Consider the following 23,288-nt stretch of genomic DNA (forward strand, 5'->3'; position numbering starts at 1 on the left):
AGAAACCCAGGTCCTTAGACAACTAATGCACTTTCCCATTCTGCCATTTTTAAAAAGTTGTTTCAGGATTTTGGTGCCACATCTTTATAGGGAGATTTCTCAGAGGCCATTTCTATTTCTGACCCAGATTGCAAAAGCCAAACCTGAAGCAATTCACGCTTTACCAACTGAAGTATTTTCCCTTAGATTCTTCAGAACAGTTAGTCAAAGGAAAATCTGATAATGCACCTAGAATATTGGATACTACTGTACTATTCTATAGGCTGTTCATTCTCTGACCCAAGCTTGAGCTCAGTGCATACCCTGACACCAGGGGACTAATTGGCCGTGTAATTATTATTCTTGCTAGTAACTGCACAAGCTGTTCTTATTCATATAAGCACCTAATCCTTTTCCAAATTCTTTTTGCTTCAGTTTGCCTCAATAATATTCTGCAGTAGTGGATAATTGCATATTGTGTAGAGAAGGATTTCCTTTGATCTTCTCTAAATTTTGGCTCTGCTAATTTCATTTAGTGTCCCCTTCCGGGTAGGCAACACGACCAGGTAGCAAGGAACACCCAATTAGATGTCCTATGGCATTTCATTTAGATTCCTCTGTCATATCAAGTAACACTTACCTCTCTCCATTTTCCCTGCTGAAGAGACTGACTCTTTTGGTCCTTGCCTGGAATATTTCCCTGTTTCACTTCCCCAGCCAGTCTAATTATTTCTGCTGTAATCTGATAGACCTGGCAGCATTGCTCAGGTTCAAAGGAAGAATATTTGGAGATAAGATCATTGACTTCAAGTGTCTGGAGGGATATCAGAAGGACAAAGGATGAGACTTATCCAGAAGGGTTTAAGAATTTGAACTAGCAATTATATAAGTTGTTGAAAGATGAACTTTAGCTGAATAAGAAGGGGGCATTATATATTAAATAGAGCTATCCATCTAGGAAATGTATAAACAAGCTTTTATTTAAACAGAACAGAACAAGCTTTCCTATGGAAGGCTTTGAAGCTGGTAAACCGTGAGCTAAGCATCCCTTGATCCTAGGGCAGTTTACCTCTTTCCATCCTCCTAACTTCTTTTGTGTATATGAATATGAGCACCTATTTGGGAGCCCTTGTATAACCATTAACTAACATCATAATTATTCATCTCAGTAGAGGTCAAGAGCCCAGAGAGATGGATTTGAGATACATTTAGGTAGTAAAATCAAAAGTACGTTGATGAATTGTTTGGGGGATGAGAAAGGAAAAAGTGCCAGGCACAGCAAGTTCTTGCTCTTAAAGATCTCACATTTGTGGAGCAAAACTCATACATATGAAGTATAAGATATTTTACATACATATTTTAAATCTTTATTTATTTTATTTATATTTATTTTTGGCTGTGTTGGGTCTTTGTTGCTGCACACAGGCTTTCTCAAGTTGTGGCAAGCAGGGGTTACTTTTTGTTGTGGCGGGAGGGCTTCTCATTGTGGTGGTTTCTCTTGCTGTGGAGCACAGGCTCTAGGAGCGCGGGCTTCAGTAGTTGTGGCACTCGGCCTCAGTAGTTGTGGCTCACGGGCTGTAGATCGCAGGCTCAGTAGTTGTGGCACACTGACTTAGTTGCTCCGCAGCATGTGGGATCTTCCTGGACCAGGACTTGAACCCATGTCCCCTGCATTGGCAGGCGGATTCTTAACCACTGCGCCACCAGGGAAGTCCACATATTTTTATTTGTATGTTTTTCCCCACAAATACTTTTGTGGGGAGAAATACACATACAAGAAACATATGTATAAAGTATCGCTTTGCAGTGTGTTAAATGTTACAAATACTTTAATAAATGAAGAAGTAGGAAAGGTCAAGAAAGGCTCCATAGGGGAGGCAGTGATGGAGCTGTGTTGTAACCTGGAGTAGGCATTAGAAGCAGGGCAAAGGCACGCTGAGCCAAGGATCATGATGGTAACGATGGCAACAATGATGACATTTATTGACTGTTATATCCAAAGAACTGTGCTATATAAGTTTATGCATGATCTGATAGAACTTTATTTTAATATGAGGGAACTGAGGTTCAGAAAGATTAAATAATGTCTCCACAGCTGCATATCCAGTAATTGATGGAGGTGAGGGCTCCAACCCAGAGCCAGTGTCCTTAATAATTTTGGAAAACTACTTGAGATAGGTACATTAGAAGGGATTCTTAGAAGTGTGTCAGTCTTTAGGGGTCATTGTGAATACATTGAGGGCTAAGTTTGCATTGATAAATTTTGGGGGGAAAGGAGACTAGGATAGGGAAGCAGAGATATAAAAGAAGAAGGCACAAATGAAGCTGATGATGCTAGGAAAACTGGGACCAAAGGAAACCTCATAATGGACATTGAGGTGAGGGTTCACACAACACTCAATTACGTGCTCTAAAAAAAGGAATGGCCAAGAAGGAAGATGCTGTGGGCAGAGAAAGTTCCCACAGGAAACTTGTTGGTTGACATTGAGTTAGCTTCAGGGTAGAGATAGGATTCATCATATAGAAATAAGTGAGTATAGATTCATGAACATGACTTCAGAGATCTCTTAGTCCCAGCCACTCCATCCTGCTTCCCTCATTAAACAGAACATGATTAGGCTGCAAAGAGCAGGCTAAAACAAAGGACACTTTGTAGTAAGGTTGCAGAGAATTCAGCAAATCCAGCGATGGGTAATGAACCCCCTCAGAGCCTCAATTGAACTAGAAATAAAAACTATACAGGGGCTTCCCTGGTGGCGCAGTGGTTAAGAATCTGCCTGCCAATGCAGGGGACATGGGTTCAAGCCCTGATACGGGAAGGTCCCACACGCCATGGAGCAACTAAGCCCGTGCACCAAAACTACTGAGCCCGTGTGCCACAACTACTGAAGCCCACGTGCCTAGAGCCTGTGCTCTGCAACAAGAGAAACCACTGCAGTGAGAAGCCTGCACACCACAACGAAGGGTAGCCCCCGCTCGCCGCAACCAGAGAAAGCCCGTGCGCAGCAACGAAGACCCAACGCAGCCCAAAATAAATTAATTAACTAAACAACACCCCCCCCCCAAACTATACAGTTGGAACCTAGGCAAATAACTCAATCTCTTAAATGGCCTCTGCTTTGTGCTCCCTTGAACACTTATCTCTCCCTACTCATTTTGAACATGAAGCAACATTGCTGCCCAAATCCTGTCTCTGTAACCTCTCACCAAAAAGCCTTCCACGGATTGGCTTCGGTTTCTGTGAATCATATTTTAGATTCACAAGAGAGAAACAATATGGTTGCTCATTCATTCTGTGGGACACTCGAGTGTCCTTTTCAGGAGCTGAGAGTATGGAACACAGGGATAGATATGTTTGGAACAGGTAGCATCCTAGAGAAGAAATTATTTTAGCAAAGTTACACAACTGGTGAGGAGCAAAAGTCAGGCTTCCAGATTTGCTCAGGATCCACTGCATCCTTCTGAGATGTCCCCAAGGAATTCTCTCTAACTGTGCTGCAATGGCTAGAGTTAAACCAGCTACAGTAGGAAAGAAAGCAATTGGTAATAATTTGAGATGACATTATTCCACTTTTATTTGACTGTGAATTTAAAATATCTTTACAAAAGTAGCAGGGAAACATTCCCTGCCATCCACACCCTTTCCTGCAGTGGCTTGGCAAGCCTAGCTAATCTGTAAGATCCCTTCCAGGGTGGGTGGCAGGGAGGGAAGTTTGGTGATTCTAGCATAGGCAATATTGAAAGTTTTGACCTCAGTTTACTAATGGGGCAGTTGATACCTAGAAAGGGAAGAAATTAGTCCTTAGTACAGAGTAGATCACTGGCTAAACTGGGACTAGAACACAGGGATCTTAATTCCCAGTCTGTGACTAGCACCCAACTTTCTGCAAATGGATCTTATCTCATGTGTCAAGTCCAGTTGGCCATTGTAGCTGTCTGGATTATTTTTGGAGAAGGATTCTGAGATCACACCAATTCTTAAAAGAAAAGAGCTCTGTGATTAATTTGTAATGCCTGTACTGTGTATGGGAGAAGGGGATGGTGGCCTGAGTGTTTACCACCATACATTTGCCCTGTCCTCTTTTTCTCCCTGCCTCATTATGGCTGGACGACTACTCACATAAGCAGTAAACTACATTTCAAATGCAGTATTTTTTTTTCTTTACATGATGGTGTCTTTCTTTCACTTGCATTCTGATTTCTAACCCCATTCTTTCCGAACAGAAGATTGATTAGAGTTAAATTTATTTTAGCTAAAGTGATAATGTGGAATACTTGTTTGGTGGCCCAATAAACATCCATCTTCTTCCAGTTTATTTGCCTTGAAAGGAAATCAGAATATTAAAGGTACACTGAGACTACTAATGGTAATAATCACTTACGTTTATAGTACTTTATTTTATAGATCACTTTTTTTTCATTTTTATGCTTAAAGGAATGATATAGATTAGCTAGCCAAGTAGAAAAATATTTTTGCATGTTCTATACTAAGTCCCTCTATAAAATTCACTTAAATTCAAACAGGTAACATGAAACAGAATCATATGAAATTATTGCCACTTATTTTGTTTCTTACAGCTCTTCTAGCCTGTTCTAACTATAGGCCATTGCATCCTTATTAGATAGAATTCTTAAAAGCATTGCACTGTAATACAAGGGGCATTGAACCACAGAAATGGCAACCTGGGTTTTTTGTCACATTGTGTGACTATATTAAAATATTTCCACCTTGGATACCTCTTATTGTACACATATCTGTCCTTACGTTTTCACAGGGGGCTGCAATTGGAAAGTATTTGATTCCTGAACATCAGGCCATATTCAGAATCACTTCCTCCCTCTGAGGAAGCCTGAATGCAGAGATAGAAAATATTTTTGGTCGCATAAAATAGCTCTAATCTCTTGGCTATGGCTATTATTGTTCTGGGCTTAGAAAGATTCTGAGGCTACATCTGAACTTAGCAGAAGGAAGGTCAGGGAACTCTAAAGCAACATGTGACATAGTATAAGCTGAGCTGTTTGCTTAGTGAGTTTTTAAATGATAGCCCCTTCAACCGCCCCCCACCCCATATTCTTAGTTCTTCTTCCCAGAATGTGCTTCTTCTATGTTCAGGTGGGTCTGAACCATAGCAACTAATAAGTCTACAAGCTAAGACCATCACCCTCCCTACTCCTACTCATCATGGGAATGACCTTTCCCAGGAATTATTTTTTTATTCTCTAGATCCTCACCTAATCATACTCCAAGATCTAGTCCCAGTGAATAATCTCACAGAAATTCCAAAGGTGGAAAAACTGTGCTCACATCCCTCATACCTGGCTGTCCATGCTTCCTCTTCTTTAGAACCTGATTCCTATGCTGAGTGATGTATGAAGGGAGGGGTTGGGAGCTTGAGGCAATAACATGGCACTGGATTGCAAATTGGAAGACCCATGTTCTTACCCTATTTTCATTTGATATTCTGTGTGCCCTGGGAAAAGGCACCTCCATTTCCTAATGAAGAAGAGCGGAGAGGAGTTATTATCCTTATCTTACACAGCAGAAGGTCAGAGTGGTGACTGGTCAAGGCTTCCCAGCTTTCAGGGATAGCCCACAGACCCAGCAGTCTTTCTACTACATTTTTGCTGCTGCCATAGTTCCATCCTCTGAGTTCTGGAGTCAGTGCTGTAGAGACATTGCAGGATCTTGGAAAGAAACAAGGAAAATGGTTTAGTTAGAAAATGGAAGGCTTTTGAAGCCATTTATTTGCAGCCCCTCCCTCCCTTCCTCCCCCCTAGTTAACCCATCTGTCTGTTGAGCCCTTCCACCCACATGATCCACTTTAGGGACAAAGGCATGGTTTCCTTGGGAATACCAATATTCAGGAAAATAACTGCCTTGTCAAATCCCTTCCTCCACCAAGCATGCTGAGAACTCTAAGGATCACATCATTTAAGCTCATTTTAATGCCCAGAGAAGAGAGAGCCCCTAATTCCTGGCTATTTACATTTTTTAATTGTTGTTGAAACCCTTAGTTCTCATCTATAGACTAAGAATTTAGTGGAAAGGACCTAAGAGTTAGCTAGTCATATCACCTCAATGCACGTGGGAGGAACCTGAGACCTGTAGATGGGAAGGATTTTCCTAAGGTTAGATAATATATTAGTGATGGAGCTTGGACTAAAACCCAGGTCTCTGGATGAGTGTCCCCACAAGGTGGGTGGTCAACCTCATTCAACAAATATTTTTCAAAATTTGGAGGGCCTTTGTTCCAGATACCTATTTTTACATTAGAAAACATCCTTACATTAGAAGACATCCTAAAATGTTAGTGGCATAAAACAATCATTTTTTTGTGCTTATTGATTACACACATCAGAAATCAGAACAGGCACCACCAGGACAGTTTTTCTCTGCTCTATGATTTTATAATTTCCAGGGCTTCACCTGGAATGGCTTGAATGAGAATAGATTCTTTAGTCACATACCTGGATCCTGGATTGGGATGGCTAAAGAAAGGGATCAGCTACCAACGCACCTATGTGTGGCCCCTCCAGCATGGTAGTCCATGAGTAATGAACTTTTATATAGCAGCTCAGGATCCATGTGTGAGCATTCCCAGCAAACAAGGCAGAAGCTGCATGGGACTTTCATGACTTAGTCTTGAAAGTCACAAAGCATCACTTCCATTGTATCATATTTATTAAACCTTTCCCAGATTGGAGAGCAAGTAGCAGAGATCCCACCTCTCAGTGGAACGAGTATCAAAGAATTTACAGCCAGTTTCTAAACCTGCCATAACCAGTTACCTTCTAAGTCAGTGTCTTATGTAGACAGATGTAACCACTAAGATTCCTCTCTCATGGAGCTGATCTCCTTGAGAAACAGATGGAAACAAGCAAACAAAAGCATATAAACAAACAACAAAATATAACTAGGTTTTCACAAGTGCAATAAAGGAAATACATGGGATGATGTGATCGGTGTTTAACACAGTGGGGTAGAATCATGGGCTGAAACATGAAGGGGTCAAGAAATGTTTCTTGATGGAGATAATATTTAAGCTGAAACTTGGAGGATGAGAAGGATTTAGCTATGTAAAGCCATAGAAAAAGCATTTGAGGTAGAGAAGAAAGTGTAAAGGTACTAGGGCAGGAAAAAATATAAGCAAACCAGTGAAGAGGCCAGATGGCTGAGATGGAACAAGTGTTGGGAAAAGAGAAGAGGTTGCAGAGGTGGGTGGCAGGTCATGCAAGAATCTGTGTCCTGATTTTTAAAAATATACAGCTTTTATTCCAAGTGTGATGGGAAGCCATGAAAAGGTTTTGAAATTATCTTAGTGGCATAAATGAGAATAATTGGAGTGTTTATTATTGGTAGTGGGAGAACATTTATGTGCATATGGTAATGTCCCAGGAACAAATTGCAGGATACTTGTGCTGGAATGGAGTTCAAGGAAAGTAGATAGAATGTAGAATATGTTGGAGGCAAATAAACACAAGTTTCTAACAGACCTGAAGTGAAAAATAATTTTTAAAAAGCCAAAGATAACTTCTAGATTTGGGGCTTGAGCATTTGGATTGATGTTGCTGCCATTTACTAAGGCAGTTTCCTTTTCCATGTTAGCTCTGATCAGTTGTTTATGCCTCCCCAAGCAATGGATCCACGTGCATGCTTTTGGATGCAAGTAACGAAATCTTTGATTCAAAGCTGCTGAAAATATAGTATGTTTATTATGTCTATAACTGAAAATTCAGAGGTGGGTTAGGCTTAATAATGTTACCATGGATCCAATTTTTTCCATGTCTCCATTCTGCCTTCCTCAGTATTCATTTTATTGTAATGCTGATTACTTTGTGGTGACAATGTGACTTCTACTGATATTTGTGACTTATGTGGTTTGTTGTTTACTTTCTGTAGAAAAGAGACAGACACACACACACACAGACTGAGATTGAAGCCAGTCAAACAACCATAGACCGAGATGTTCCATTTAGACCAAATGAGGTCACTTCTGAACCCTATAAGTCATCCAGAAAAGACCATGGGCTGCTGGATTGGACCAGTCAAAATCTGTACCTGGACTAGATGATAAGGTCATCTTTCCTTGAGTCATATTTGAAAAGTTTAGCAACCCGAACATATGTAGAGTTCTATAAAGAATAAATAAAGGAGAAAGGAATGTTGAGTGCCTAATAAAAACTGTTGAAAACTCTGACTAGGCCACACCTGGACCTAGAGGAAAAAATTGACTTTGTCCAAAGGAATTATTTAGTTGTAAAAATTTTAGAAATTGTGGCTGGCCAGACATGCTTCTGATGAGAGATATTTTGCTGATAAACAACTCTTAGGCCTCATCTCTCCTTATAAGTTATAGCCCACCCCATTCTCTTTCCAAGAAGCCTGGTGCAGTGGCAAGTTACGGTTGTAATACATTTTTGTGGGTCAAACAAATAGACACTCTCACAAAGAGGAGCTCTGGTAGAGAGAGGTAGACATCAACTTATACTTACCTTCTAAGCTTCTGCAACTCTGTGGTGCTACTTTTTTTTTTTTTTGAGTGAGCTATAATAAATATTTCTACTATTTCACATGGGTGAATTGCCTTATAGAAGAATCTGATGATTAAAAAATATTTTATGATTTATAATAGGCAAGGTTAGAATAAAAAGTTAAGGTTCTTGAGTATTATTAGGGTGACCATATGATTTATCATCTAAATTGGGACAGTTTTGAGGGTATTGACAATTGCTTTGGGACATCAGCATAAGCCAGGGCCATCTTAGGCAAATGGAGACTCAGGGCTGTTCTAGGCATTAACTGAATAAAGTATGTGTGGTTGAGGATATTTTATGGATGCAACAGATAAGTGACTTAAACTTAGCATAACATAGGAATACTAGTCAATTATTGCTTCCTTAGTCTACCTTTGTTAGGTTTGTTTGTTTTTTTTTCTTTTTTCTGTATCCTAACACCTTTATTATTTACAGTTTTTACCCCAGTGATTTTCACAACCACATTGTTTAAAAGATGAAACTGTCACATTTTGAATTGTAGTCCCAACAAAATATTTCCCACTATAGACTTTATTAAATTATTATTTTTAAAATGCAAAAATATAGGGAATAAAAATATTAAATATATTCTTTACAATATCAATCTTGTTTTCCCTTGCATATTATTTTCCATTGTACTTAAAGTACATCTTCAAAATATATACTATGAACTGATATAAAAATACCTCTGAAGGCACACATTATGTAGTTTGATTTTGATAATTTTATTTCCCTGGTGCTACTTGGATAACCCCCTCCTCTGCTTTCCCTTAGGCTCTAACTCTGAGGTTATTCCTATGGGAACTGGATTATTGCTTTGTATGTTGAAGTCGTTTCCTTATAATCAAGGAACTCCAGTCATGGTTAAGAATCACAGCTTAGGAGTCACACCTGAACTTGACCCATATATCAGCTACTGTGAACTAGAGCCATGTTTACTTGTCTGCACCTCAGTTTTCTCATCAAAGCCTCAATATCCTCATGTTTCATTTCACCTTAGGGCTTAGGGCTGTATGCAGTAAAATAAAATATTTATAAGGCATTTTGCACTGTAGTTGGAACATAGCAAGTAATCAGAAAATAGTAGTTAGAAGATAGGGATGGCAGTAAAGAATCAAGGTGAGAGACTCAAGGACATAGTAAAACTTCAAAGGGAAAGTTTGGTGACACTTCAGACTGTCAGCTAGGTCTTTCAGACTTCTGAGAGTATAGATCTGGTCATTTCTTAAAGGAGATGAAGCATTTTTAATAATATTATTTTACTTAATTATGTAATTAAAACACTATTGATTATAAGACGCCCTGTTGATTTCAATACAAGTTTTCAAGAGAAAATAGTTGTACATATCATGTTAAATGCATGCATCAATTTTAAGGCTCATCCTAATTTCAGAAAGAGTAAAATTTTATAAAAACTAGTATTATAGAATTAAGAAAATAGGTGATTTACTGAGTGTGAGCTATGTGTTAAGCACTTACCGTTATTATATCACATAAGAATATTTGGCAACCACTGTAATTCTCCTAATGTGTCCAGTGTCTTTGACACTCTTGGTTATCAAGAGAAACTTGTCATCTCTTTTTTTGGTGTTGCATGTTGATAGAATTTGATAAGAATTTATTATATGATTACTTTGTTCCAAACAACGTTCTGATAACTCTACTTTCATTATCCCATTTAATGTGGCACCAATGCAGTGAGAAGTAATTACTAATACCCTTGTGTAGAAAAGGCAGAATTGGCCAATGTCCTTGGACCAGAGGGTGGCAGAGGTCAGGTTGGAACCCAGGTTTATATGACTAAAAAGCCTCTACTCCTGTTTTCCTGAATCACCACCCTGCATAGTTGGCCTGCCTTAAAATCTATCAAATTCATCACCCCTTTCATCCTGGGTGGTAGGAAGAAGTAGCAGAGCTCAAATAACCCAACTGCCCAGTCCCAGGGCTCCCTACCCAATTCCTTTACTAGTAGCCTCTGACAGCCATAATTAACATGCAGCCTGAGGAGTGAGGGAAAACGACAGAGGTGATTTCTTCACTGTTGGCTTGCTCTGGTTAAAGTAATTGCCCACATTTAAGCTTTCAGGAGAAGAACATCCCTGGAGAAAGAGTTAGAGGGAAGGATAAGGGGGAGTGTGATAGGAGGGGGGGTGGTATGGTAAGGAAAAAGAAAGAGTTTATAGTACATGCTGCTAATTTGGAGCTCTGACAATATATTGATTTTTTTTCTTCTAACTAGGCTTGTGAAGTTTGTGTTAAGCATCAGTAAAAATCAAATGATTTCTAGGTTTAGTGGAGAGTGATAAAAGAGGAGTAGGAGAGTTCAGACGTGGCATCAAGGGAGGGATTTGAGGAACTATATTGTTTGGTAAAAGTGGTCAGTCTTAGGGTGTCAAATGAGACTAGAAAAGAAAGATAAGAATGGACTCAGGTAATTAATGTGTCCTGGAGATATGCAGGGGAAAAGTACAGTAATTGATTAGTCATGTCTGCTGTTGGCAAGCTATCGAGGAGTGGAACTTGTATTTGTATTAGTTATTTACCAGATTGAACCTTTAAATGTAATCACAACTAATGTTAGTTCTTTACTTAATCTAATTGAACATAGCATAACATAACCAAGACTGGTTTTATTAAGACAAAAGCTCACGATTAATAGATTCTCTGCTGAATTAAGGGTAAAGTGTGCTCTAGAGAAATATGAAATATATGTTTGAAAGTGGAAATAGTTGTTCTGGCCACTGGAAAAATCAGTTGGTGGTCTGAATTTCTTAGGAGGAGGTCAACTTTTCCAAATTGCTTGAGAGTGAGAATGATGGGAGAAACAGTTTTTGTTTTTGTTTTTTTTCCCTTTCAACTGTAGGTCCCTAAAGATGCAAAACATGTCTGTGTTGCAATCCTGACTTCCCCAAAGTATCCAAGCCACTCCACCAGCTTTGGGTACATTGATGGCAATTTGCTGAATGTTCTAATTAAATTAGTAGTTGATGAATATATTAAGTATGTTAATTGAACTCTGCTTGCATGAAATTCTGACGGTTCATTAGTTAGAACTTTGAGAAAAGAGGAATAGATTTTTCATCCTAGCAGCACTCTGTGCTGTTCACTGAGTGCCCGTGTCGTGCACCTCGAATGGAGCAAGGAGAAGGCTCCCATGGGCATCCTCTTTTCTCTCCTGCCAGCCTCGCACTTGCTCAACAAGTCTGTCCATCTTCCTACCCTCAATCTGCTCTGTTAGACATTAATGAAACTAGTTATCTTACTGAAGGTTTTGTTCAAAGATAAAAGGATTTTATAGTACACAGAATTTCACTTCCCAAATATACATCACACTTTCATGATTTATTAAGGAAATGTTTCTTAAGTGCCTACCATATACCAGAATGTCTCTTCTTCCCCATTATTCTCTTTTTAGTTTCTGTGTCTCTGGGTCTCTCACTTTCCTCTCACACTTCCCCATGGGCAGCCATCAGCCCTGTCCTCCTCCCAGATCCTCCTCCTGTATCCTTGTTTTCTTTTGCAGAGTAATTCAAGTCCACCACAGCCCAGCCATACCCATCATTAATACATGCTTCAATATGAGGGTGTTTGCAGAAAGATGATGTGTGCTCACTCAACAAATGCTGCTCAGTTGTTAGGACTTAGTCTCCCTAGAAACGGGAAGAGGAAAAATAACTATCTGTGTCAGAAGATAGAAATTTTTAAGGGTTCTATTATCATCTATACAGTGAAGTGCATGTAATATATGCTCTGATAAATATATACTGAAAGAAAAAGCATAGAAATAAGTTAATTCAGCAATCTTCTTTTCCCATTCTTAAAAGATCTACTAAAATATATACAGTGTTGGATGCTGATACTTAAAGGAAGGCATTTATTCAACCATCAATTCATCATTTTTTGACAGTTTGCCTTTTTTTGTGAGAGACTGGGGGTTTGAAGTACAATAACAAAAAGCCCTCACTGTTCAGTGGAGGAGATGGACAGTAGGATAGTGTGGCCAGAACTATGACAGAGGAATGCACAGAACGTGCTATAGGAGGGGCACTCAAGGCAAGGGAGGTGGGCTGGGGACCACCGGGGAAAGTTCCACAGAGGACAGAAAACCTGCCATGAATTTGAAAGAAGGAGTAGAAATTACCCAAGTGAAATGGGGTCCACACATTCCGGGTAGTTGAGTGTAAACCACAAAGAGCATAGTGACTTCAGGGCACAGTGGAGGCTCAGTACACTGTGAATGGAGGTGTGAACAGGGGGCTCTGGGAAAGCAGAGGGTGCAGAGGTGGGCACCCTCTGTTTTCTTCCATTTGTCTGATTTTTGTCACTTTTATTTTGATAAAATTTCAAACTCACAGAAAGGTTGTCAGAATATTACAAAGTACTCTTATTTCCATTTTGCTCTGCTGATCTTTCCACCTCTCCCTCTCCCCTCCCAGTCTCCCTGTGATTTTGGTTTTGGACCACTTGAAAATAAGTTGCTGACATATTGCCCTTTTAGCACTTCACACACTTAAGTGTGTGTTCCTAAGAACAAGAATATTCACTTATATATAACCACAGTACAATTCTTCAAATCAGGAAATTTAACATAGATGTAATGCTAATACACTTGCTACTCATATTTTGCCATTGACCCAATAATGCAATAAACTGTATGTATTTAAAGTGTTTAACATGATGAAGTTTGATATATGTGTACACTTGTGAAAATATCACCGCAAACAAGATAATGAATATATTCATCTTCCCAGAAGTTTTCTTCAGCACTTTTGCAACCTGGCCCTTCCTCACCCACCACCCATTCTCACTTTGTCCCAAGAAAACCATTGATCTACTTTCTGTCACCATAGGTCTATTTTCATTTTCAAGAGAATTGTATAATAGAATCATCAAGTATATACTCTTATGGGTATGTAGGGGGATCTGGCTTCTCTCACTATGTGTAACTATTCGAAATTCATTCATGTTGTATGTGTCAATCATTTGTTTCTTTTTATTGCTAAGTAGTATTCTTTTGTATGGATATACTACAATGTTTTTTACCCATTCTTTGTAGATGGACATATGAGTTGTTTCCAGGTTTTGGCTATAACAAAAAAGCTGTTATGAACATTTGTGTACAAGTCTTTGGGTAAATATGTGTTTTTGTTTCTCTTGGGTAAATACGTAGTAGTGGAGTGATTGTGTTGTATGGTAGAATATGTTTAAGAAAATCCCAAACTTTTCCAAAGAGATTGTACCATTTTACAATCTAATGTATGAGACTTCCCATTCCTATCTTTGCCAACATTTGATATAGTCAGTTTTTTAAATTGTAGCCATTCTAATGGGTGTGCAGGACTGTCCCGCTTTTTTAATTTGCATTTCCTTAAAGACAAAGATGATAAGCATCTTTTCATACAGTTATTTGCCATCTTTATATCTTCTTTGGTGAAGTGTTTGTTCAAATTTTGACCAATATTTTATTTCTAGGTGAAGATATTTATAAAAACAAAAATATTAAAGAAAACAAAGCAAAGGTTTTTGTTGTTTTATTTTATTTTATTTTAAGAGATGAGTCTTGCAAAATATTTGCTCCCTGGCTGTGGATTACCTCTTCTTTTTCTTCACAGTCTTATGAGGAGCACAGTTTGAAATTTTGATGAAATTTAATTTATTGATTTCTTTTATAGCTCTGTTTGTGTCTTGTTTAAAAGTCTTTTCCACACCGTGTGTCACAAAGATTTTCTCCTATTCTTTTTTATTCTAGAAGGGTTATTGTATTAGCACTTATTTTTAGATCTATGATCAATTTTGAGTTAGGTTTTGTATATGGTGTGAGATTTGGATTGAGGTTTCTTTGTTTATGTTTTGTTTTGCACATGGCACCATTTATTGACAGCTTATCCTTTCTCTATTGAGTTGCCTTGGCACCTTTGTTGAAAAATCAATTAAAAATATATGTGTGGGTCTATTTCCGGACTCAGTGGTTGTTTTATGAAGACTTTCTCCAAAACATGGATTTAACACTTCTAACTGCAGAAGGTACATTTGCAGAGCACTCTGTGACACTGATTTTTCATTGAGATAACATTCTCAAACTTGCATGTGCACCTGAATATCCTGGGGGCCTTGTGAAAACACAGACCGCTGAGGTCCACCTCCAAAGTTTCTGCTTCAAGTAGGTCTGGATCGGTGTCAAAGAATTTGCATATTTCACAAATGTCTAATCAAAAATCAAATTTATACTCTTCTTCATTTAATATTTTTCATTCTCATTTCTAAGTTTTCTGTGAATACACAGCAAATGAAACAATAACTGATAATATATGGCCTCAGTTTAGCAGAAAAAGGACTTTTCAAGTTGCTAATGATGCCTGTTTTCCATTGTTATCATCAGATGCTTCTAATATAAAATTAGGTCATTCCAACCATGATTCAGTGCTAAGCAATTCATGGAATCGATGTAAAATTTTTAAAACTTCACCTGTCAGTTGTGAAATATGACTTATTTTGATTGTTAATGTAAATTTAATTTAAAACTTCATCATTGAAAATAATTTTTGTGGTGGTAAAAGGAATGCATGTTTTGCTAGGATATAGTATTATATTCTTAGTAAATTAAGTGTTCTTACTAAATTAAATCTATGAAGCTGAAATGTCCTTGGTGCTATTTGTGAGACATCCACATATATAATTGCCTCTAAACAACATACAGTTTTTTTACCTATCAAAATAGACACAGCAATTGTCAAATTTTACAAACATTTTTATGCATGCAGAGTTAGAATAATTAAACCACAACATTTGTTTAACAACAGTGAGGTTGAATGTATTTTTGTAAAAAACCTTCTGTGTGGCTATACTCACTTTTTCTCTTTGCTACCCAAATTCAGTTGGGTTTCAGAAAATTTTGAGTATTTATTAAAGTCACCTTATGGGTCTTATAGTATTACTATAATTAAAAAATTTTTATAGAGTCATTTGAAGTTGTCAAATTTTTCAAATTTATTAAACACAAAATGCAATGTTGAAGAAGTTGAAAGCTAATTTTAGGAAGAAAGTAATAATGATAACAAAGTCATAATATTGGGGAGAACATACGTTCCTCAGGAAAAAAATGACATGTTTTTAAAGACAAATATGGCCAGGAAACTGATTAAAGTACTTGATTAAAGCTTCTTCTGATCATTTTATTTTTAATATTTAAGTAATCAATGTAAAGTTTTAAAATTTTGTGTACAAAGATATGTTGCTTTTATATTTTATTTTTGAGACTTGTTTATGAATAGGATCATAAATATTGTAAAACCAATTTAAGGGTCCATAATCATTTCAATAGTACATGGGTTGTAATTTTTAGCATAACCTTTCACTATCAAAATTGTTCTGGTTTGAAGCATGATCTCTATAGTAATCCAACTTGCAGGGAAAGTAGTTTTGATTGAATGATCAGTATGTACGAAAGCTAAGAGGCAAAAAGGAATGTAGAATATTTGTAAATTGAAAAGAAGGCTGGTGAGGATTTTGCTTGCTACAAGCTTTCAGATAAACCACATTATCTTGACTCTCTTTTCCCTAATGAATTGAAATGTGCACTGCCTTATAGCCAAGGATGTTCTTTCTAGCAGGTGAGAATCTGCAAAGACCTGCCACTTACATAAGCTCCAGCCACTCATTTAGAACAAATACATGCTGCCGTTTAATAATTGAATTGGCATTCCTCTGGATGTGCTTCAGCTTTGAACTGGGTTTAAGTGGCCCTATTGTATTGTTCTCTCTTTTTCTGTATTTCAGTTAACATATGTTACTTTTGTTGGAGACTAAGGAGAACAAAAAAGGTAAAAATTCTCCCTTAAGGTGGTTCCTTTGAGGGCAGATCATGAGCATTGATCTTGCCTGATGTCGTCTTTAAAAATTGCCTCTGCCTAAGAGGAAATTCTCAACATAGGTTCCTCACCTACTGAGAGGGTATTCCAAGGGACCTAAGTGATCAGACATGGAAGCTCTTTCTTTTGTTTTTATGGTTGGAAGTCATGCAATATCATGAAAATATACTTATGTATATAAACACATGAATATATTTGATATATATATATCTTAATATATATAAATTTTTATATATAGAGATGATAGATAGATAGATCAATCTTCCTTATAGCCTACCAAGGTCCCATTAAGGATCATTAAAGTTTAGTCCTCTTCTTCCTCCTCAGCTACTTAGACTGTCACTTCTAGAATTGACTGAGCTCTAAATTTGTATTTTTTAAACAATGGACTCCACACATTCATTGAAAAATCTCTCACATTCCCTCCACACACCAGATTTTTGGAATTTCTTGCATTTTCCAGTAAGATCATTGACAAGTTGATTGTAGTTTTCAATGGCTGAACTCCTGTTAGTTTAGACTTCTCTGGATTATTTTGTGCTTCAGTGATAATCTTATACCATTCTAATTTGATTTAAATTATTTCTTATCACCAAATTTCATTCCTCCACACACATCCCACAGGCTAGTTAGCGGATGAAGTAGGTGAACCAAGGAGTTTTCCTCATTTAGGGAAAGTGTGGTACAATTAAAATAAAAATCAGTGCTTGTCGTGAAGATACATTTTTCTAGTAACTTAAGCATGACTGGGTTTAGACAGCTGACAGGAAAAGTTTTCTAGAGTAGTCTTGGTTAGCCATGGAGGATCAAAGGGAAGTGGTATTAGCTCATTTATTCATTTGAAGCACAGGAAACACTTTAATTGAGCTGTTCTAGGAACTGAGGAAAATGTAAAGCATTTATTGTCCAGGTGCTCAATCCAGCTGGAGAACTAAGCCCTAACATAGAAAGCAGTTAATTAACTATATTAGGCAGCATATGCTTAAGCATCCAAAAAATATGCCGGTAATATATGTTACAAGGGCTCATAGAACGGGTTAATGTCCGTGCAGGAGACTTCAAAGAAAGTTTGGAGATGAGCACAGAATTAGCATAGATTTTGAAGATGGGTAGTCTTTGAAAAAATAAAAGGAGAGAGAGATAGGGCACTTAAGGTCACAATTTAAGACTCTCAACGTTTCATCCAAACGTTTATTTACCCCTTAAGGTCAGCGTGGTCTATTCTGTTCTAGAGACAAAGAGAGTTCCCCATGAGGTAGAGAGGACAAAGTGAAGGTAACACTACATTTATTGTTAGTTAACACAGAAGAATACATATCACAGGGACTTCCTCAGAGTTTGTAAATGTCTTGAGAGCAGGCATCATCTATTTCTCACCCGCTGCCACACCCTCTGCCTCCACGACATGTACAATGCATTCAGCACAGTGCCTTGTCGATGGTACTCAAAAATGTTTGGTAAATACATATCTGCATGAATACTTGAGCACCTTGACTCTGATAAAATTTCCTTTGGTTCATAGAATTTCTTTTAAATTAGATTACATTTAGATTAGGAATTTAGGCAGAATGGAGATGAAATTCCTTGCTAAATCTCAGCCATTGGCCAAGCTCACAAATTGCCTATCAAGTCCACTTCTAATTTTTTTGGAACACTTGGTTATGATTATCTCTTCCAAATCCAGGGCACTTTCTATCTAACCAATTTATTTGATAATTAATCAAATGCTGTTGTGTGAAATTGGCATCAAAAGAGAAAGAATGCATAGGTCTGAAGACCTGAGATCCATTGCTATCTCTTTCTGACTTTGGGAAAATCTCTTGTCTTCTCTGGAACCCATATGTAAATTTTAACATCTTGCCGATTTTACCACTGTTTAAAATTATTTTTCAAGGATTTAGGAACATATACTTCCTGCTTTGAAAGGGTTTCCCTTGCAATTTCTTTATGTGTTGCCCTAGAGGTTTATGAGACACTCAGCAGCTGTTCCCATTCCATGAAAAGTGAAGTGAGTAGGTTTGGCAGCTGTTTCCATGTTGCTTTGGGATATGTGGGCTTCCACTATTCTGTATAAATGGAATGTATTAATCATTCTCCATTCAAGTGTTTACATTTTATAAGCAGCTTCAGAAGTTTAAAAAAAAGAAGAAAGTTCAACTTGTGCATAGACACCTAAAGATAATTTAATCTTAATTGAACAATTATTCACAGTAATAAATAGAGTGATTTTGAGATTCCCGTATTAAAACATTTTATGGATTAGAAAAGGTTAAAGTTTAGGTTTGAAGTCTCAATGTGTAAGAAACTCTGGGCAGGGGGTAGGTAGAGAATGGGTGAAGAAGAGTAGATGGGTGAAGAAGAAGGGATGGTATTATATCCCAATATCTACATTCCTACATGAAGAAGAAGACATATTCCATCTGACTCCAAATGAAAGCATAGGAAAAACGGGTATAGACTAGGAAACAAATTTTAGCTAAACGTAAGAACTTTCTAAAGTCAGCCCAAGGATGGAACTCACATATAGCAGTAAGGTTCCCATCACTTGGAGTAATTGGGGGTATGGCAACATTGAGAGCCACTTGATTTGGACATCTTTCAGTTTCAAGTGAAAAATAACAACATATCAAAACTCTTCAGTTTGTTTAATGGAAAGAGAGAATATATTGTTTCAGGTGACTGAATAGTATAGTCCCAGCGGAATCCAGGGGCTCAAGTAGTATCATTAGCACCCAGTGTCTATCTGTGTCTTGACTCTATTATCTTCTATGATAGATCCATTTGTCTTCATCTGTCAGCTCCATCATCCCAGGCAAGTCTTGGTCCCTCATACTGGCAAGATGGCTTCTAGAAGAGTCAGATTTACATGCTATGGGATCAGTTCTGAGTTTAACGAAAATAAGAACCCCTCTCTGTCAAGTGTTCATGTTAAAGTCTCAGCACTGGCTCAGAGTTGAAGTGTGAGTCCCCTGACCTTCATCATGGTCTGGATAAGATTTCCTACTCCTGACCAGAAGTGTCTTCACTGCTCTCTCAGCAGACAGTATCCGATGTGTGAAGTGTATTACATGAAACAAAATCGAGTCTCTGGTGGCATAAGAAGAAATGAAATGTCAGTAGCAGAAGTGACAAGTTTCCATCATAGTACTGGAATCCTAGAGAAGTGATAAGATCAGATCAATAGTTTTCAGTAAATTTTTAGCATTGAATCAATATTACCAATGAATTATTTCACAAAATACATATAACATAAAGAATTCTTCTGGTTGAAGCATGATGAGTGCCCAAACGTCTGACAAATTAAACATTGCCTTTATCCCTATTTATATCCCCCCTTGAAATCTGCTGAACAAGATGAATAGCAAGACCCCACAGAATCTGGAGTCTGTGATTATTATATTAATTTGGTCCTTGTGTCTGATGAAATCTTAGCCGTACTTAGTCAATATTTGTTGGGTTGAATTTTAATGAGATGAATTGAATTTAGGTGGGGGACACACCTGTGTGACCTTTGAGTGGCATGTGCATTTTCCAAAGCACTTTCGCTTAAATGTTTGTTTGTTTTTAATGACATCCCTGTGAGCTAGGCAGTGTGTTATTTTCATTTTTCAAATCTTTATTTTGATATACTTATATGGACAATAAGGAAGAATAACATAATGAACCACTTTGTACTCACCAGTTCATATTTTTCAAGTTTTAAAATTGTATCTGCTCCAGTTCTCTCTCCCTTTTTTATGAAGAAAACATTACAGTTAAAATCCCCTATATTCTACCTATATTCATTTCCCTCCCACTCTGCCCAGAAATAAACATTATCATGAATTTGGGTGTTTACAATTTCTATGAATATTTTATTATTTTTCTGCTACCTATTTTTTCCACAAAATATATATACATATATTTTGCATTTAATATAAGTAACATTAACCGTATGTATCAATAAGTCATGTTTTTTTTTACCTGAATGATTTTGAAACTTGTAATGACACATATAGATACAGCTTGTTTTTACTATTGCAAGGAATTGAAATGATCAATTTAATCCAAATGATATAATTAGTAACTCAGTAGTATGTTTAGGTGTTTTTTCCTGTGGTTGTTTTTGTTTATTTCTCAATGAACATTGACCATTAATTGGTAGATTTAGCAAATATGAGAAGCCATCACATTGTGAAAAGCTAGATTTAATCTATGGAACACACTCACATGGTCATAGCACCACAGCAGTTGCTCCTGCCCTAGGATCTCTGTTTAAGCTCCAAGAACTCCATGAACATCCTGAAGCAGATTGTGGAAACTTGGTGTTTGTATTAGAATTTTTCAGAGAAAGATCTGCTTTTATCTTTGGAATCTCAGAGAGAACTATCAACTGCAAAATTTAAGAACGCTGCCTTAGATGTTTTATAAAATACTTACACGTCATCTCCAGCTTGCAGAATTAAAACAAACTTTTAGCAAATGGTATAGGGATACTTTGTAGTCCCTTTCTCAGCAGCCTACAGAACTGACATTCATTATTTTTTTATTCCCTCTGTCTCAAAAAGCAGGGAGTGAAATTTAGCAAATGAATAATCATGACAAAACTGGATCAATCTATTCCTTTTACATACTTTCATATCACAAGACTTTTGAAACCAGAAGCCTAACCTTTTGTTCTTTTGCGATCAACATGTTCTGATGACATGTCATTGCTTCTATACCAACTGAGCTCAACACAGTGAGAATCAACTCAATACACACATTGAAAACTTAGAGGAAACTGTACTTCTCAACACTCAGAAAGTAAGGTGAAGAATGAGCCCTCTACCTTTTCCAACCCTATTCTGCCTAAACTGCTGACCAGGGAAGCTTGGATTTTGAGAATGTCATAGAATGTAGATAGACTCAGTGTATGTGTGTCGGGCAGGAGACCCTCTAAACCACAGGTCCACAATGAACAGGTTGTACAGTTGGGTTTCTGTTCAGCTACCATATAAATTTCTTGGTTTCTACTAAGCTTGGAGAACTGCTCTAAATCTTATCACCCTATATTTGCTACCCTACATTTAACACCCTATATTTTTCTTAACCTCCCTGTCCCTTTCTTTTCAGCTACTACAGGAGTCTAATACCAGAAAACAATAACAGTGGAGGTAACATTAACAAACAGTGTTTACTGAGTTCTGGCTCTGAGTCAGGTACTGTGCTAAGCACTTGATTGATTTGCTGATTCATTTAGATATTCAAGTAATATTTGTGTAAACGTATCATATTAGCTGTCACGGAGAATCAGTGCTGAACACAGGCACTTTTCCTTGATGTCATGGAGCTTAGAGTCTAATGGGGAGAGTAGATGTGAAACAAATATCAACTACCGAATGTGAACTTGCAATTGTAATCAGAGCTACAAAGGAGAAGTGTATAATTTACAGGAACAGGTAATAAAGGATTTGACCTGGCTAGGAAGGAAAAGGGATGGATTTCCTCAAGAAATGATGGTGGCATTGACATAGGAAGGATCAGTAGGCCAAGAGGAGATGGAATAGAAATCTAGACAGAAGAAACATCATGTGTAAATGTTCTAGATGATGGGAAGTTAGAGCCTGGGTTCTAGGCATTATTATCTTCATTTTACTCTTGAATTGAAGCTAGGTAAGTTTAAGTTGGAAGTAGCAGGACCAAATCAAATTCCTGTCTAGCCTCAAAAGGTGTACACTTAAAACCACATCACTCCTTTGCCTCACGAATAAAGCATCAGACCGAGATGATTCACAGGGGAGTTCTAACAAAGATAGAAAGATCACAGAATCTTGGTGCTTATTTTAGATAATGAAAAAAAGAAAACAATTCTCAAATTGTTTTTTATGAGACAGCTCATAGCCAATCTTGTTCCATATGTATACCCCATATTGAGTGATTTTTAATCAAACCCTGTCATGTCATTTCATTCATAAATATACCAGCATATATCTCTAAAAATATTCTTTTAAAAATATAGAATTGCTACAATATTATCACATTTAAGTAGATACAAACAATAATTATTAAAGTAGTTGACAGTTTCACAATTGTCTCAGAAGCTTTATGTCCTTGTGTCTCTCTCTCTTCTGTTTTTCACAAATGGTTCCAAAAATAAAACTTAGGTCTGTACATTTTAATTGGTTGATATGTCTTTTAAGTTCCTTAATCTTTAAGTTCTCCTTCCATCTCTTACTTTTTTCTTCTAATGTATTTGTTAAAGAAACAATTTTATTTTTTATAGAATTTCCTATATTCTTGATTCTTCTGATTTCATATTTTTCTCTCACCAAATTTTCTGTAATTTGAGAATTATATCGATGGTTTTTCTTTTGGCAAGAATTTTCATAAGTGGAATGTGTAGATCCATCAGATGGCACATAATAGCTATTTTATTTGTTTGTTGATTTTATCAGTGGTTGAACTGAAAGTGGTTGGCTGGAAACTTCGATTCATGGAGTATCCCAAGTTACTGTTCATTTAAGAAAGGCAGGATAAATACATGATTTATTTCCTTTACTTCCCAGCTTTCAAACTGATAAACTCTGTTTTCTATCATAAGGTAAGGTTGACCAATACATTTTCCCACATGCTGTTATTTGTCTTTATTATGAATTATACATTTATTAGCTATGTTTATAAAATTATTAGATATGTTTTAAGCCATTGCAGTTATTATTCTTATGGATAAAGCCCCATAACGCTCCTAGTTGAGCCTTTCAACCTGGCTCCTGAGTCTCTTTGACATGACACTAGTAGTAATGGATAACTCCTTTGATGCCTGATATGACAAAATTCTAGGGTCCTCTTATGCATTTCTTATCTCAAAACTCAAATCAGCCTTTCTCAAAAATCCCTGGTCCCTTTAAATTAGGAAATTACATTTGGAGACCATAAGGTGGATAC

The sequence above is a fragment of the Hyperoodon ampullatus genome (assembly GCF_949752795.1).
Source record: "Hyperoodon ampullatus genome assembly, chromosome: 4".
NCBI classification, from domain to species: Eukaryota; Metazoa; Chordata; class Mammalia; order Artiodactyla; family Ziphiidae; genus Hyperoodon; species Hyperoodon ampullatus.